General features: G+C 47.1%; 1 long non-coding RNA gene across 4 annotated transcripts; it reads right to left on the reverse strand.

Moving 5' to 3' along the window:
* Positions 1-2,163: 2,163 nt before the first annotated feature.
* Positions 2,164-13,409, reverse strand: LOC129121248 (uncharacterized). Of its 4 annotated transcripts, XR_013182609.1 has the most exons (11): positions 13,094-13,367; positions 11,945-12,024; positions 11,814-11,868; positions 11,206-11,273; positions 11,104-11,131; positions 10,828-10,868; positions 10,664-10,749; positions 10,468-10,583; positions 5,984-6,242; positions 4,997-5,194; positions 2,169-2,260 (listed from the first exon to the last, which is right to left on the reverse strand). It is a non-coding gene; the product is annotated as an uncharacterized LOC129121248 (long non-coding RNA). The 4 variants fall into 4 exon arrangements; XR_013182607.1 differs by having other exon boundaries at positions 2,164-2,260; positions 11,206-11,868; positions 13,094-13,409; XR_013182610.1 differs by lacking the exon at positions 11,945-12,024 and having other exon boundaries at positions 2,170-2,260; positions 13,094-13,365.
* Between the last annotated feature and the right edge of the window lie 1,323 nt (positions 13,410-14,732).

Below are 14,732 nucleotides of genomic sequence, written 5' to 3' on the forward strand. Positions count from 1 at the left end.
TTCTAACATGTGCTATTTCTGCAGTCAAAAATAAACTCTCCAGTTCTTCCTCTAGATGTTTGCTCTTACAAGCTTTTGCATAAAATTTCCCTAGCAGGCCATTTTGGACAGACAGTGTCTGCTTGTCCATTATCCTGAATGAGAATGCTTTTCACACAGCAGAATACTAAAAAAATCTAGATACTTCTTTAAAAAAAGGAAAACGACAATGAAAGAGGAGGTGCAGTGAGCCTACATAGTCACAGATTGGAGAGCAGCATTTTAAAAGGGAAACATTATTTATTGCACTAATACTGTAATTACAATGTCGTTTTTGTAGAACAATGACTATTTTGATTAAGGCATTCATCAGCAGCCCCACAGCTGAAAGCACCACAAGTAATGTAGAGATGTTCCAGTGCCCAACCACCCCTGTGAGTGAAAAACCTTTTCCTGATATCCAACCTAAACCTTCTGTGACACAGCTGGAGGCCATTCCCTTGGGTCCTGCCCCTGGCCACGCGAGTGAAGAGATCAGTGCCTGCACCTCCACCTCCCCTGGTGAGGATATTGAAGACCACACTGAGGTCTCCCCTCACTGAGTCTCACCCTTGGATGATCTCAGACACACTGAGGATTGTCAGAAGAGCATTAATAAACTGTTAAACAATCTGTAATTTATTACAGCTCTGGAATTTGTTTTCATACAGGCAGATCCAAGCCAGCATAAATTCAGATAAGGAAGCATGTATTATGTTACCTTGCACACTACACTCTGTTACAGATGAGAGTATTTTATGTAGGTCAGGCACTGCTTCCCTGGAGACAGAGAAAAAGCCATAAGGAAATCAGAGCAGTGTCAGGCCTTATTTCAGTGATCCAGCATACTCCAAAATTTCAATTATGCAGAGATTGTGTCTCTCTGGCCTTGTCTACCAACATACCAACATCAACTCCTCCAAGGCTAAGTGCTGCAGCCCAGACAGGAGACATCTCATGATGCAAACCCAGAGACAACTCCTTGCACTCATGAGGAAACAATAATGTTTTGTCAGTTGGAAAAAGAACAGAAAAACCAAAGTGATGGTAATTTTCAACTCATTGCAACACTGAGCTGCAAAATAAGTTTTTGGGAGCAGAAGGCAGCTCTCTGGCCCTTACAGTGAGAAGAACAATGTTATTAAAAGAAGCAGTCTTGCATTTCTCTCTCCCTTTCCTTGAAAAAGTGAAAGAGGGAGAGAGAAAGCTGAAAGAGGGTCTGTGCTTCACTCTGGCTGAAAAACCTCTTTATCTCTAACAGGCGGAAGAAAAAGAATTTCAAGAAGCCAGAAATAAAAATGAGTATTTTGTGTTCTATCTTGCTGTCTCAGGAGATAATTATCTATTCTTACAGTAAGTTCCCCTTTTTTTGCTATTGTACAACGGTATGCTGATATTCTGGCAGCTAAAAGGCTCAAAACACAATGTTACCTCTCCCTTACCTTTCCTAGCAGGGCTCACAATTTATTTTTATAACACACCACCCCATTTTTCACTACCATTATCTACCTAGGAATTCCACCCTTATCAAAAACCTGAGAGATTCTCAAAGAGAACAGAAAGGTGTTAAACTGTGAAGAGATACAGAAAGAAGTACTCAAATCACACACAATACTGCATTATAGTAAACAGGTGAAGAGTGTACAATGGAAAAAGAAAATATATGCACTCACAATATATTCACATTATGAATACCTTAATTCCCTTCTGTCTGGAAGGCAGCATAAATGCCCCTATATTCTACTTTGCTCCACAGTGATTTTCCTAATTTAAATAAACCAAGTAATCTAGAAAGGTTTTTCTCATCACACCTGTGAGAAACTGTTCTTACTGAGTCTGGGACCACAGGTAAGCAGGGAAATTTAGCTATCAACTCTGCAAAACTCTGTTGAAAGAACAATCCCAAATTCTACACATCTACCCTTGTCCCAGATTAAGTTCTGTAAAGAGAGCTATTGCTCTTTTTTCCCTCCTCTCTCCTCAAATAAATGTACATGTCTGCAGAGCTGTGGATCTCCTTTCCATGCCATCATCCATGGTTTGGACTGCTTTCCCCCTCTGCAATAAGAAGTAAGCTATATTTTAAATGTAAGCCACCAGTATGGGCTAATTGTTTTCCTTCCTTACCCTGATTCCAAGCTCCACATTCTCTCCTCCATATACTTCCATGCCTTCATCCAGCAATCCAATCTCTTGGAAGTATTCTCTGTCCACTATGAAGCATCCAAGCAGTGCAGGACTTCTGGAAGAATAAATCATCAGCAACCAAAATTAGCAGATAAATTATGAAGAATTTTATTTTTCAGGCACAGATTGTATTTATCATTGCTACGTAAAATGATGCAGCAAAACAGATTCTTAAGAAAGTATTTCTCAAAGAGCTTTATTGAGCCTTGCCTTCTGACATTCCTAATTCTAAAGTGAAATGAGCACCATTGAAGGAAATTAGAGTCAAATTATTGGACATAAATATTCACCAGAGCAGTAAGGATTTCAGTGCTAGTAGTGTGAGATCCAGGTGCCCCAGTTTTGTTTCTGGGGCACCAGCCAGTGTAGCCTCTGTCCTTGCTAAGTCCTCAAGGCTCTTGCCTGTGACAATTGCAAATGATGTGCAGTTCTGTGTGTTTAGCCAGAAGCCAGGTTCAGCTAGAGCTAAAAACTTGTGTCTGTAAGCTTACCTAAAGAAAGAGATTATTTCTTGAATAGGACCATCCAGATACATTTTTTTAATACAGAATCAAGCAAAGCCTGCCTTTACCAGCATAACATTAGTCCATTATCCTGAGCCAAACCTAAACAAATCACATAGCTTTACTGGATCAGTAAACTCTACTTATGTCATGGTGGGAACCAACCAATTTTTGCTACACAGAGCAAATTTTAGTCAGGTAAGAGTTCAGCCACAGAGGGTACAATTTCACCTTATGAGTAGAGAAGGATACAGAGTCATTTAGCCTTTTCATTTTTCTCCTACCTTATAATCCACAATTGCAAGAAATAAATATGTCTTTTCAGATTATTATGCTGGCACTCTGGTAATGACAAGATATTAATTAGCAGTACAGAAGAAATCACCCTGCTTTTATGGAGAACACTCAAGCTACAGCTAGTGGACACATCTGCTTTCAAACAGATCATAGGCTGTCTTAATCACAAATTCTACAGTTCTACAGAAATCTATATATGCCTCCAAGTGCTATAGTACCCGTTTTATAACAATGAAAGACCATCTTTGATGTATTTATTAATGAAGAAAATAGCAGTTAACATCAATACAAAACTTATGCTTCATTTATGATAGGTACTTTTGCCTTTGTTGTTGGTTTTAAGTGTTTCTCAGTGCACCTGCTTCCCTTTGCTATAATTCTAAAAGAATAATGGAGGCAGATAGAAACCATCCATCAAGACACATGGCTTTGTTTGTTGGTGTGCTTGTTTTAATTATCCAACACACACATGCAGCATATTGCACTGAATTAAAAAATGTGCCAGGGAAAGAGCTAGGGAACAAACCTGAAATTCATAAAGTACATGCACTGCCCAGTCCTCATGTGGAACAGAGTTTAGGGGTAAGATGGAAAAGTCATTACTTTGTGTTTCACTACTTTTAATTTTAAAAATCATAATGGTTACTCTGTATAATTAATCACAGGATCATAGAATGGCTTGGGCTGGAAAGGACTTGAAAGATCATCTCATTCCAAACCCCAGCCATGAGCAGGTACATCTTCAAACAGATGAGGTTGCTCAGAGCCCCATTCAGCCTGGCTTTGAACACCTCCATGAATGGACATCCATAACCTCCCTGGCAACCTGTTCCAGTGCCTCACCACACTCACAGAGAGAATTTCATCTCAATATCTAACATAACCCTGCCTTCTGTCAGTTTAGAGCTGTTCCCTCTTGCCCTATCACTACCTACTTCTGTCCCTTACCAGTTTTCTTGGAATCACCATTTAGGTACTGGAAGGTGCTGTAAACCTCCCTGGAGCCTTTTCTTCTCCAGGCTGGACAACCCAAACTCTCTCAACCTGTCTTCACAGGAACATTTTTATAGTGTCAACAGAGTTCATTAACAGCAATAACTATTTCTAATGCTGTGGAAATTAACCCCTTTTCACGTTTGTCTTTGGCAAACCTGTTAATTTTTATCTCCTGCTTTCCAATTCTAGGTTCTGTTCATAGGTCAGTGCAGTTCAGAGGGTGTTAAACTGACAGAACCTGAGAAAAGTGCCTGCCTGCCAAGATAGCTGCTGGATGAAAAACAGCTGCCAGTGCTGTTTGAGGTTCTGCTTTCAGGAGGTAAGAACAGCATTCACACTTCCTTTCTGCAGGGAGCTGGAGCACAGGTACCAGTGCCCTCCTTGGAATGAATGTGTGTCTACAAGCAAGGCCTGTACTCTCAGCAGAGCTGCTCAGTGGGTTCAGAGGGTACTACTCCCCTCCCTGAGACAAAGGGATTGTTCTGTACCAGTCTGACAACACTCTGGACATGGGAACAAAGTGCAGACCCAGACTGTCCCAAAGCAAGGACCCAATGCAGCCTTTGCTCACAGTGTCACTGACCAGACATTAACTCCTGGGACACAGCACAGCTGTGCACCTATGTGACAACACTATAAAGAACACAGCTGTCAGGTCAGCTCTGCTTATGCAATGTAACTGCAAAGAAAATTCCATTTCTGGCCCGTAAGCACTAAATTAGCAGGCAAGACATTTGGAGAACAGAGTGCTGCAGAGCAGCCCTGCCTACCATTCCACTTGGGCAGGAAACCTGTTTAAAAAGATCTACTGAAAACAAAAGTTTCCTTTAAAAACATCTACTGAAATCAGGAGTTTTCTTGATGACTGTGTAGGCATCAAGGACATTTAAGTAATCGAAGTTTACAGTCAGTAAAACCTATCACACAGCTGAGCCCACTTGCCCCCTGTCACACCCAGGAGAGCTTTTAGACACTGTAATTTAGTTATTTATTACCTTATTGGAGCAGTTGTGTTCTCCAGTTTCCACCAGGACTTAGGAGGGTTCAGATACCTGCACCACAGCTCCCAGTCAAAGCCTTGTGCTGAGAGGGGATACTCCTCTATTTCAAAATTATCATACTTAATGTTATCGAATGATGGAGAAATTACTCTTTTTCTGTTTTCTTTTATCCTGGTGAGCACTGGTTCAGCCCTAAAAAAAAAAGAAATACACTGTTAAGATTACACCACTGCAAGCATAGCACTGATGGAAATCATGGAGTAGTTTGGTTTGGAAGGAGCCCTTAAAGAGTATTTAGTCCACCACCAAATAAACAATATAGCAGCTAATGCTGTATTTTTCAGAAGGAGCAAAGTCTAAAGCTGTTACCCATTCAGAGCCCTTTCTGCCCCAAAATAATAGACTGCAACATATTCTCTAGGAGGCTCTGTTGTTAACCTTGATTTGAGCTGGTGGATGGAAGAAATGAGTATCTGCATATCATAGAGCATTTATACCCTTGCTACCCAGTAATGATAACTTCAGGCTCACAACACTACCAAGGACATCAGGAGCAGAGTTAATAATAGATCTGTCCTAGAGACAGAAGCTCTTGCCTTTTTACCTCACTTTTACTTAAGGAGCAAGGGAGATATTAAATCCAGACTGAACACGGTAAAATACATTATTTTAGTTATGTTTACTTTTGCAGATTGGCCAAAATAACGCTTCTTTGTTTACACTGCAGAATGTAAAAGAAACATAATCTTTTTTAATGAAAAGAAGATACATTCACCCTCATGGGCAAAGGGCTACATTACTGGAGGAGATTTTTAATGTGCAGTTTTCTAATATGATTTAACTACCTTGTAATTAGACCAGCAGATTACTCAAACCATGAAAATGTATCTAGATCATCTTACACAGCACAAACACATTTTTCCTGCTTGTGTCCATGATTATGTCTGAATTTTCATTAAAAAGCTCAAAATTCTAACTCACCCTCTAAATGCCAGTCAGTAATTTACCACCAGTGCTTGGCAAAGGTCCCTGGGTGAGAGAATGGAAGGGGCACACACCAACCCACGTTGAATTCCACGTGGGCATCGAAGAGAGCGACGACCGGCGCTGTGGCTGCTCTCCAGCCGCTGACTCGGGAGCGGCTCAGCCCCTCCTGCCTGCTGTGCCGGACAGCCTTGATGAAACCTGGCTCGTGGGCATTCACCTCATCAACATACTGCTGCAGCTTCTCCTTGAGCTCCTCTGTAGAAGGGCAAGAATTGGGCGTCAGCAAGAGATGCCAGCTCGACAAGGTGTAAAAATCCGCGCTTTGTGTCGTAGATGAGCGATCCCCATCCGGGGAATGATGTGCTCTGACTCCATGATTCCAGAAGGCTGAACAAATCCTTTATTAAGCTTTATTAAGCTGTACTATATTACACTAATACCATATTAAAACTACACTAAAGAGATACCAAATACTACTAAAGAAAAACACATGACTCTCTGCAGACAGTCACAACACAGCTTTGACCCAATTGGCCAATCAGTCCAAACAACCCTCGCTGGTGTCCAGCTCACAAACCACTTCTGGCAAACCATCTCCACGACACATTCCACATGTTCCAAACAGGAGCAGCAAGTAGAGATAAGAATTGTTTTCTCTTCTTCTCTGAGGTTTCTCACTGCCTTCCCCAGGAAAAGTCCTGGGAGAGAGAATTAAATCTCTCTTTGTTCAGAGAATGCGAATACCACACTTTCAGTAAAACAGGAGCAGCCTTCACACGGCTGCTCAGAACTCTCAAATAGTCAGTCTAAAAGGAGGCAAACAAAAAGGAGAAGGACCATGAATTATTTAGCAATAAAAAAATTTCAGATATAACTATTTAGTCTACATGACTGCCATCAGAATCCTGGCACTGTTTAACAGTAACAAGCCACAAAATGAAGTGTCATAGCTACATAAGAGTATATTATTTTACTGTAACAAAAAACAAGGCACCTGTCTTCTATTTCCAGGAAAATAAATAAAAAGCCTAAGTATTTTCCATGAATATTCTCTACCAATATTGCAAGAAAAAAAAGAGAACTAAGAGTAAAAGGCATTATTTTTCTCTTTCCATTTTTCTTTCTCAACTTTGACAACTGGTTTCTGTCTTGACTAAAAAGTTCAACAACTTTGGCTCTTAGAACAAAGACAAGTAAAAGCTCTAGAGAAGAATCATTCCTAATTAAAGTATAATAACTCTTAGATCAACAGCTATTATCTCTCTGGTTTAAAGACCACTGCATGAGAAAACACAATATGTGGAGTATAAATATTGTGTTCACAATGATTATTAACTGAAAGCAATGTTCACTTCATTCTTTATTAGCATTCCTATGTTCTATTTACATTATGGTATCGCTCAGAATTCCCTTTGGGACAATAAAGTCCCTTTATTCTGGATCTCTCCACAAATCCAGCAATGTCTTTGCTCTGATGCAGAATAATGCTCCTGTGGCTATTATGCTGTACTGGGCATTATCAAACCTGCATTAAAGCTCAATGCTGACTGTGAAAACCCTAGCAAGCCATTTACCTTCTCCTGAGGAACGGGTTCCCCAGGGAAGCAGTCACAGCACCAAACCTGCCCGAGTGCAGGAAGCATTTGGACAACCTCAGATACATTCTCAAGTGAATTTGGGGTGTCCTGCCATTGAGCCCCAGGCAGTTTGAGAATCTGAGAAATCAGCCTTTCACGCTGGGAGCTGCTCACCTCCAACAGATCTGGACAAGCAGCATGCTGGAATGGGTAATGGCACAGAAAATTAAAAGCAAGCACACTTTGTGAGCCATATTAAATGTTCATCCTTGGAAAGGAGGGGGGTGTGTGCTCTCTTGAGCTGACAGAACAACAGAGCTCATCAATTGCAAGTTCATCCTAAAGTTCATCCCTGCTGTTTGTGCAGACTCTTGGACATCCACCAGGTGTGATGCAGCTGTTTCTCAGGCCTTGCAGGACTCTGCATGCCATGTACCTTTGAATCAATGAACTCTGCATGAACCGAGAATATCACAGAAAAATCCTGATTCTTACAGGTTTTCAGACAAACAAGAATTAAAAAGAAACAGTCTGCTGATCATGTCCCTCACAACATTTAAACTGCAGCAATATTTTAGGAATTGACTGGATATATTCCCAAAATTTTCAACATTACATTGCCAATAACTATTCAATTTGTTTGTCTGTGACTGCATCACCTGGAATAAACACTTACATAGCATAGAGCACTCTTCTGTTTTGGATTTGACTTGCTGCTTATTGATCAACACACTTTTTCTCCTTTATCAAGTAAAAAAACCCACATTAATTTCCTTCACGCTTGTGCCAAACTCCATGTTCTTACTGCTCACCCCTGAACACACAGAGATTTGTAGCAAGCACAGAACTATCAAACCAACCACTAGCTAACAGCACATTAAATTGAAAAGAAGACATTTATGTTACTGTAATTCCATGCACCTAAAAATAGCACAAACCCGTTCTCTATTCCCAAAATGCAGCACTGCAGAGGATGACTATCAAAACGTGAAGATTAAAGCTTTGTTCTTGGTCTAAGTGGCTGCTCACAGCTCTGCAATACCAGAGGCTTTATTTGCCACAACAATGCAGCATCACCACGGAGGACAGAACTGTGAAAGGAAAGCAGGCTCTAATGGAGGACTCGGAAATCAGGAGCCTGGACAGAGTCATTGCTCTCTCAGTCACTGCATTTCAGTAAGTGGGCTACTCTTACTCCTGCCTTACGCATTTCCTAACGTGGACTGACTTTAGAAGCTTGAGTAAACACAAAATCTATTTCATAGCTGTTGTAGGGCATTTCTATACTTTGTAATACTTTGAAGTAGTTTTGTTTTGTATCCCCATATTTTTCCCAAATGGTTTATCCCAAACTGTAACCCCCTCCTTCTCCCTGTGTTATCCCTCTCCCAGGATGAGATCATCCCCAAACCCCCACTCTGGCTCTCTGTCAATCACTCAGCCTCCCATCCCCTCCATGCAGAAGTTTCGGTCCAAGTCGTCCAGTGATCAGCCAGAGGCCAGGGGTCAGCCCCCCAAGCCTTGCCCCATACGCTGTCCTGTATGTCTGTCCCCCAGCATCCATCCCTTAGGGTCACTTAATGGTTGGTAAAATGTTATCTACTTTCAGTTTCCACCTCCCTTTAAACGTGACCTTGGCACATCTCCCTGGGGCTTGGAAGGAGGCCCCTGAGGTGCAGGAGCTCCTTTGGGATCCTAATAAAACCTTGGATTAACCCCTGCTAAGAGTCGGCCCTTTATCATCTACCGATGTCTCTGGTGTCTCTTGTGCTGCACAGGGGCCCAGCCCAGGTGCCCTCAGCACCCTCGGGGCACAGAGAGTGTCTCCCCCCAGCCCAGGTGCCCTCAGCACCCTCGGGGCACACACAGAGAGTGTCTCCCCCCAGCCCAGGTGCCCTCAGCACCCTCGGAGCACAGACAGTGTCTCCCCGCTCTCGGCCGTGTCGGGGCTCCCAACCCCGGTGTCTGCCGACTCGGGACTGGCCCAGGGTCCCTGAGAGGCTCGGGGAGAAACAGAGACAACTTAGGAGCTCCAGACATCTTGTGTCCATCTACAAATCCCATCTAGAGTCCAACTACACCCCACATTACAAACTCCCAGGGACTTCTCCTACTGCACCAGGCTACGCAGGAGGGCAGAGCAGCTCCAGCACAAATGTGTGTGCTGACACCCGTGACACGGGACAGACAGGACACGACAAACAATGGAGACACAACACAGACAGAAATCTCTTGGCAAAAGGGATAACTGCGAGCACCGAGAGCATGCCAAATGAGACGACCGAGGTGAGACTGATGGCAAGCTGATGTGGCTCAGAAAACACTGAAGGAACAAGATGCTAACTGAATGATTTATTCCATAAACTGAAGAGATGGATGCCCGAGAATCCTACAGTCAGAAGCCTCTACCTGTCCTCACATTGTTTCAAGCTCTAATCTGCCATAATGGATCCTGGCAGGGCATAGCTGTCCGTACAGCTCAGAACAAGACCTGAAAAGACATCTGACCGGATGCTTCCAAAGAGAGATGCAATTCTGATACATGTCTGAGCTCCCCAGGCAAAGGTTGTAGGGCATGGATGCCGGGCCAAGAAATGCAGAGATCACAGAGGATAAGAACAATGCCAAGGTTTCTGACAGGCCCCTCAAAGGCCTAAGGTAAGAGACATGAGATACCCAAACAACAGATAATGCACAATAGACAAGGGACATGATACACACTGGGACCGCTCTGCCCTGCGCACCTCAGCACTGGGATCAAAAGTGAGACTTTGCTTTTATGGGGCCTAAGGGGCCACTTCATGGACACCCCCCACCTCCAAAGTGGACTCAAAAACCCATCCCAGTATTTCCCAAACCAGCACCCTGCTTTCATCCCCTCTGTGGGTCGTAGCCCTCTACTTCTCTCTCAGACATCTGGGGATGCCGGTCTGTGTCAGGTGCAAAGGAAGGCTGCCTCGACATCTGGGAAGGTCCTGCTGGCACTGTTGTTCAACAACTTCCTGTTGTTTCTTCGTCTGCTCCAATAAAGAAAACAAAATATCAATGCATAACCTCAGCAGCACATTGGCCAAAACCCAACAATTCTGCCACTCACTCTTTTCCCAAGAATGCCCGGCTCCTGGGGCCGCACGCTTCAGCCGCACTCGGAGGCTGACGCCATCGTCGTGGGGCACGCCTGGGCTAAGAGGAGACGAGGGGATGTGGCGCTGCTGAAACCTGAGCGGAGCCTCGCTCCTCCTCCCTACTTCCCTGACTCACCGCAACTCCTCGGCCATTGCTGAAGGCTACCCTGGTGACACCTTTAAACAGAAAAGGCAGAGGCTTCATCGCCGAGTCCCGGGATTCTTCCCCAGGGCTCGGGAGAGCGGCAAACCCAGCGCGTCGGCCGGTTGGTGACTGGAGCTTGGCGTACTCCGAGTGGATTGCCTGAAGCGCAGAAACAGGAACAGATGCTTAGAGCTGCACCGCAAAGTGAGACTGGAGCAATAACAACTGCTCCTGTACGCTACTCAATGCTCACCTTGCCCATCTCACCTTGCCTGCTGATGTCCAGCTTTACTTCCTAAAAAGAAAAAGAACAGAGCTGTAACAGAGTCACACTTGACACTCTCCCTGCAGAGACAAACGGTGACTGACCTGCTCGGGGGAACCTCCTCACTCGGGATGGGTGGATGGATTTTGCCCTGGATTTTATCCTTCTGCATCTGAAAGAAAGCGAGGACAAACGTCAAAGGGCTGCAGGATATCTTCACAGCTCCAAACATCTTCTGTCTATCTAGGAATATCATCTAGAGTCCGGCCACACCCCACAAACTGCGTGTCCCTGAGCCTTGTCCTGTTGCAGCAGCCTCTGCGGCAGGGCAGAGCAGCTCCGGCACAAACATGTGCAGACACCCGTGACACAGAACGTGACCAACGGGGGGACGTTAAACACGACACATGATGCTTGTGGTGAGGGTCTCGAGGGGAAAAGGCAAAAGGGACCCCAAAGACACAGTAGGTAACACGGTACACCCGACAACACGACGTGGACCGGAACTGCTCTGCCCTGCCCGCCTGCACGCTGACATCAAATGTGGAGTCTCTCCCTTTAGCTGTCCTAAGAGGCCCCTAGGACAAGATTGCTTTTCCCTCTGCTAATTTTTCAATCTGTCCCAGGAACTCCCAACCCGCTGCTCTCCCATCTCCAGGCCATGACCCAGACTTATCTTTTGGATGATCAGTGATGTGAATCCACGTTGCACCTGAAATGAGTCTGCCTCGGAGGGCCCCGTGATCGCCTGTTAGCCTCTCGGTCAGCTACAATAAAGAAAACCAAAACCAACGTATGAGTTCAGAGTTATGTGGGCCAAATCCCAGCAAGTCAGCTACTTGCCCTCTCCTGAGTGTGCCTGGCTCCTTCAGGCTCCACCTTCATCCTGATTCCAAGGCTGTGGGCATTATTATGAGTGACACCTGGGTTAGAGAAAAGCAAAGTTCAATGGCATTCCTGTGAGTGCAGTGGACCTTGTGTGAGGAAGACATGGGAATGCCTCTGCTGTGCTTCTGAAAAGCCCTGTGTGGGGGGGCCCTCAAATAAACACCCTTTCTCACCCTGCTGCCTGCAAGGAAATGGACATACATACACACTCTTACAAATGTACCTACGGTTTTGGGGTTTTTTTCTTCTGAAGCTCCAAGAATGATTTCCCATCTTGAGTCATTCAGAAGAAACGGCCCCTGTGACTCAGGTCAGAAGGGTGGCCTGCGTTTTTGATCACGACAGCTTTTGGGTTTACCCTGTGAGCAGGAGCAGCAAGAGCTGAGGCTCAGCAGAGGCTGACCCCGGCCAGCCCCTTCCTCCCTTCCCTGTGTGTCACAATGACTTCCAGGCAGAAGGATGCAAAGCAGGTTTGTGTCTTTTCTCTTCAGTGCCAATAGGTAAAAGATGTAGGCTTTGAAATAACTAATGACCCTCTCTTGGAACTCTCCCAAGGACAGTTTGAAAGAAAAGACAGAAGATTGCTGCTAAATCCATATGGGATAAGGATGAGAGCAGCAAGGAGGGCAGGTGAGTCCCCCCGCCAAGGGTGCACCCAGAGCCCCGGGCAGGGACGGAGTCACTGACGGCTCTCTGGGGACGAGACCCTCCCTGCAGGTGACACCGGCTTGTCCTCTCCCTGTGGCACAGGGACCTCCAGGCTCTATGACCAGCCTCATTTTGTCAGCATCCACGTGCTGTGCTAGAGCCAGAGGGGTCAAGGCTTTCCAGAACCATAGGATCCTTGCGGTTGGAAAAGCCTTCTAAGGACATCCAGCCCAGCTGCTGCCCTCCAAATCAGGTCTCTAAACACCACATCTTGACATCCTTGACATGTCTCCAGGCATGGGGACTTCCCTGGGCAGCCTGCTCCTATGCCTGACCACCCTTTCAGTGAAGAAATTTTCCCTCCAATCCAATCTAAGCCCTCCCTGCTGCAAGTTGAGGCCATTTCCTCTTGCCGTGTCACTTCTTACCTGGGAGATCTCAGTGCTTCAACCTTACCTGCTCCTTCCCTAGGCGGTCTCTGGCTTGGCTGGAGGAGAGGAGAAACACTCCCACCACAGGAATGGCAGCTCAGGAGGTCCCACACCAAGGCCAGGGGGAGCAGCCGTCCTCGCCAGAGCTCGCACGTCCCTTCTCAGAGATTGGCTCTGCTTTTCCTCCTTCAAGTTGTTCCCAAAGCTGCTGGAAGAACTGAAGGCTCCTTTGGCCTTCCATTGCTCGGCTTGTCCCGAGAAAGAGCTTTGAGTGTTGTTACCCCTCCAGAAAGGAAGGGCCTTTCTGTCTCACACGCTCGGTGACACAAGGCTACGCAGCCTCTGCTCCAGGTGGGAAGGGCTTCCTTCCTCCTCTGGCACCTGGCTGGCACAGGGCACAGGTTGCTCAGAGGTCCTGGGGCTGCCCCATCGCTGCAAGTGCTCAAGGCCCCTCGGTGCTCTGCAATGAGGCTCTGAGCAAGCTGCTCGATGGAAGCACGTCCCTGCCCACGGCGGCAGCAGCCTTGGAATGAGGTGATCTTTAGAGCCCCTTGCAACCTGAATTCTTCCATGATTCTGTGAACTGAAAAAAGCAGGGAAAGAAATCTGTAAAGGTCACTAAATGCATCCAAGCACATCCCCATGGATCCAATCCTCAGCAGCCCATCCAAGGCAAGGTCAGAGCTCTCTGCCCACCGAGGACACGGCAAGCAGCAGGGACCTTTCTCCCACTCTCCAGCACGGACCTGCGAAGCCAGAGAGAAGTTTACAGACACCGGAGGGCGGCGGGATGGGACGGGGCGGGCGGTCTTACCTTGCAAAGATGGCGGCAGAAAGGGCAGGCAGCGCCGCCGCCCCGCCGGGATTTTCCGGCCCGCCGTCGCTTCCGCCGCCTGGAGAGGCGCGTGCGCGGGCTTGGGGGGGGGGTGCAGCCCCGTTCCGACGGCGTTCGCCCGCCCCCGCTCGCTGCCCCCGGCCCGCGGAGCGCTGCGACCGCGCCTCCGCCGCCCGCCGAAAGCGGCCCCGCCGGGCCGCCCCCCCCCCCGGCCATTCTTCTCAGCCATCGTGTCCCTTTTGCACTCCTGAACGTCTTTCACCCCTCCCGGCCATTTACCGAGCCCGCCCCGCCCGCCCCTCGCTCCCGCCCGCCCCTCGCCCCCGCCCCTCGCCCTTGCCTCGCTCGGCAGCCGCGTCCTTGCCCCGCCCCCGGCAGCCAGCGGCGAGGGGCAGGGCGCTGGCTCGGGGGGCTGCAGTTCCGCGCTCTGGCCACAGGGCGGCAGACTTCCGGGTCCGCGATTTTCCCGCCCTTTTGGCCGCCATTTTGAGAAGGTCAAACAAACTCCTCGACATTGGCGACGCGCCGCTCCCATGATGGCGGCCGAGAAAGGTCTCCCCCCCTTCCCCCCCCAGCCGAGAGAGGCGGTTACTCAGATGCCGGTCAGAAACCCGCCAAAATACGCCCGCCCGCAGCGCCGCTGACCCTACAGCCCGTGCCGAGTACACCTGAAACGCAAGAGAATATCCCGCCGGGACCGCGCCGGCGTTCCGTGCAGGCAGTCCTGATACACACACCGCGGGCCTCCGGTTGCCCGCCCTTTTGGCCGCCATTTTGAGACGGTCAAACAAACTCCGCCACGCGCCACGCCCAAGAGGGCTGCCTGGCG

This window comes from Agelaius phoeniceus, chromosome 6 (assembly GCF_051311805.1).
Source record: "Agelaius phoeniceus isolate bAgePho1 chromosome 6, bAgePho1.hap1, whole genome shotgun sequence".
Lineage (NCBI taxonomy): Eukaryota > Metazoa > Chordata > Aves > Passeriformes > Icteridae > Agelaius > Agelaius phoeniceus.